This window comes from Triticum dicoccoides, chromosome 4A (assembly GCF_002162155.2).
Source record: "Triticum dicoccoides isolate Atlit2015 ecotype Zavitan chromosome 4A, WEW_v2.0, whole genome shotgun sequence".
Lineage (NCBI taxonomy): Eukaryota > Viridiplantae > Streptophyta > Magnoliopsida > Poales > Poaceae > Triticum > Triticum dicoccoides.
Genome location: NC_041386.1, coordinates 740,945,149 through 740,948,646, shown reverse-complemented (window position 1 = coordinate 740,948,646; position 3,498 = coordinate 740,945,149). Strand labels below are relative to the sequence as shown.

General features: G+C 36.2%; 1 long non-coding RNA gene across 1 annotated transcript; it reads left to right on the top strand.

The window, feature by feature from the left end:
* Positions 1-1,113, top strand: LOC119289993. Its single transcript, XR_005141673.1, has 2 exons — positions 1-715; positions 803-1,113. It is a non-coding gene; the product is annotated as an uncharacterized LOC119289993 (long non-coding RNA).
* Positions 1,114-3,498: the final 2,385 nt, after the last annotated feature.

Sequence of the window (3,498 nt, the reverse complement as noted above, 5' to 3'; positions counted from 1 at the left end):
TGGCGGCCTGTTTCGAGGAAGACATAAATTATGTCTACATATAGATTGGTTTGTATATTTTTATTTTCATAGTGGCATGGTCATGTATCTTGTTTTTGCAATTGAGAAACTTATTTGTTATGCATCACGTTTTCATGTATAGATCAATGGCTTCTCAATGGAGACGAAGGCTCGGCTGTGGCTGGTGTAGGGAATTTTACCTCAGCTGATCCTTCGTCTCAACGTGCTACACCAATATCTTTAGCTACTCCGATATCTCAAGCTGCTACTCCAACATCTCAAGCTGCTACTGTAACATCTCAAGCTACATCTAGCAGAGCTGGTTCTAAGAGGAAGCGAACATCGACAGTATGGGATGAGATGGAAGAGAAATTAGAAAATGGACAACTGAAAGCCGAGTGCAATCATTGTCATAGAAAATTTACTGCAGGACCTAGAGTTGGCACAACTCACTTGCGTGTACATTTGGAATCTTGTCCTGCTAAGCATGCACCCATTGGTCCACAACAACAAAAATTGAGGTTGACCAAAGGTGAAGGTGGCAAAGTGAATATGGAAAATGTCATTTTTGACCAAGAGAAGGCTAGGAGAGATCTTGCATTGATGATATGTGAACATGAGTATCCTCTATCTATTGTGAATCATAGTGGTTTTCGTAGATTCTACACTCTTTGCGACATTTCAGAGTGTTCTCGAGGATGAAGAAGAGGAGATGGTAAATTACTTAAATGCTTTGATCTTAAATTTATAGATTATAGCAGACCAATTTAATCATGTGTCGTATCATCTTGTTCATGTGAAGGATGCGTCTACTTCAATCATCACCCAATAGTGAAGATATTGCTGCTGTTTGTGCTTGGTTGGAACTTGGAAGCTGATGGCTACTATTTATGCTGGTTGGTGGCTCGTGTCTGCTATCTGCTGTAGCTGCTCTTTGTGTTGGCTCATCGGTGCCTCGGATGTTTTTAGTTATTACTTGTCGGATGTTATTTGGTGAAGTGTGTCGTGAGTTTGTGAACCTATGTTAAAGTTCAACAATTGTCAATTTGAATTGAGATAATTGTCATGTACTCATCTATCTATTATTTAGTTGAGATAATTTTTTTTGTCAAATGTGCTATCGATAAATGTAAAATTGTGAATAACTTGTGTATTGTTTGATCTACCCGTTGGGTACCCAACGGGTATGAGTACCCGTCGGGTATGGGTATGGGTAAATTTTCATACCCGTGGGTACGGGTATGGGTAGAATTTTATACCCATTGACTCACGGGTATGGGTATGGTATTGCTCTACCCGCCCCATACCCTACCCATTGCCATCCTTAATTGTAGCCTATGCAAGATTTCAAAACATCCAAGTTGACCAGCTTTTAGAAAACAAACTCTTAGTTGGGCTTACCTTTTCTACTAGAGTCACAAAGGAGACACTATCAGGGCATGGGCAGCTGCCCAAACCTGCTGGCGATGACACTTCTTTTGAATACTCTTGTTTCTATTCAGAATATTACGACTCGTCTTCAAAATACCTCTTTTTTTTAATGCTTTGACTATTCTTCAGATTGCTATGAATGTTCTTTGAAATGCTTTGGCTCTTCTTGTGAATGTTTTGGCTCTTCTTCTGAATGTGCGTCAGTTCTTTTTCAGAATGCTTCGACTCTTCTTCTAGATGCCCCATCTCTCCTTCAGAATGCTTTGACCCTTCTTCTAAAAGCTTCTATTCTTCTTCTGGATACTCTGTCCGTGGAACTTGCTCATAATGGAATGTGCAAGTCTGATACCTTTTCCACATTATAGGTGCATACAAAACCAATATTTTCCAAGAATTATAAGTTTGATTTTAGAAAACCTGTTTTTGGAGGATTTTTAAGAAAACCAGTTGTTCGCATCTTGATCCAGTAGTAGGTATCGAAGGAGGAGGGTGTATGATTAGACAATTATATTTGTTTGAAGAGTTGTATGAATGGTAGATCTGGATGATTGCACATGAAACACAAGGATCTACCAAGGTTCGGGTCCAATCAGGAGAGCTACAACACATTCCTTCTGTTGGCAGTTGTATTGCTCGCAATATCGATGTAAAGCGCTTGAACCTTCGCAATGTTGTTACTTGGCCTCTGGATTCTTATATAGGTGCCCTCGCGAGGATTCCAAGTGGAAGAACTCAAAACAGATTCCTACCACCACGCAATCTTCTACCTGCTCATGTTTCCCCATCCGACACACCTCAGGATGGAAGATCCCAAAGCTCTTTGGCTCTTTGGGTCTTGTACAGGGATACATCCTCCATGATCTCCATGTCTTATACATACTTCTATATATACACACAAAAATATGGTATGGATGTCGATAGTGATATGTTATATGAACTTTATTTTTTACCATATTCAATAACAAATATTTATTATTAGTTTCTTATGATAAGCCTATCACATATGGTTGTCAATTGTCAATAAGTACCATGTTCCGATAGTAGTGGTATGAGAAGGGTAAATTTGACACGGTGATCACTATTTAATTATATGTTTGGTTACACCTAAGATGGACAATATTGCACTCTAGAAATCTCTATCTAGTTATATTTGCATTATTATAGTATGAGACAATCAAGTTTCTTTTTATGTAGATATTTAAGGCTCCTATATGGGGAAGAATACATATGAACACACAATAATGTATGAGGGGCATAAATTAATTTTCGGATCAACGTGATAATTTTTGTTCAGCTAAATTTATAGAATTCACAAAACAAGTCAAACTAAATTAAAAATATGGCACATTATACTATTTCAGATTAATACAAAAAATGTATTTGTAAAAACAAATATTAGAACTATATGTTACTGTTTGTATCATAATATCTGAAGAGCATCATGCTTAAATAAGATAGATATACCTAAAATAGTATTATGAGATAGTATATACAAAAGACTTGCATTTTAGTGATAAATTAACTTTTTGAAATATAAAATTTATTATAAATATTATAAAGCTTTGTTTATTTTAGCTTTCGAATAATCACGATAGTTGGATTTAAATTAGCAAAACTCATGCGGCGGCACGCTACGCCCATTGATATGATGTGTCAATATGGAATGTGTTTACTATTTATAATAAGTGCTATTGGTTTAAAAGATAAGAGAACCCTACACGTAAGATTGTGAACGTAGGAATATAAACTGAAAAAAGGAATATTTAATCCAATCATGCATGTTGCACCTTGCTAAACAGGAAAATACACATTGATACATCTCTGATAAAACTCATTTAAGGTTGCCATACGTGACACGTTCTATACAAAAAATGACATTCGATAATAATGACCTACTTTCCTTTTGTTTCAGTATATGAATGCAATATTAGGTGGGTGAGTGTCATATCAATAGATAAAATAATAGAGTTTAAATATGGGACAAATAATTTGCGTGAACCTGTGCTGAAATCAGTAATTTATGACCATATAGACTTTAGCTATACACCAAGGTAATGTTTTCAAATT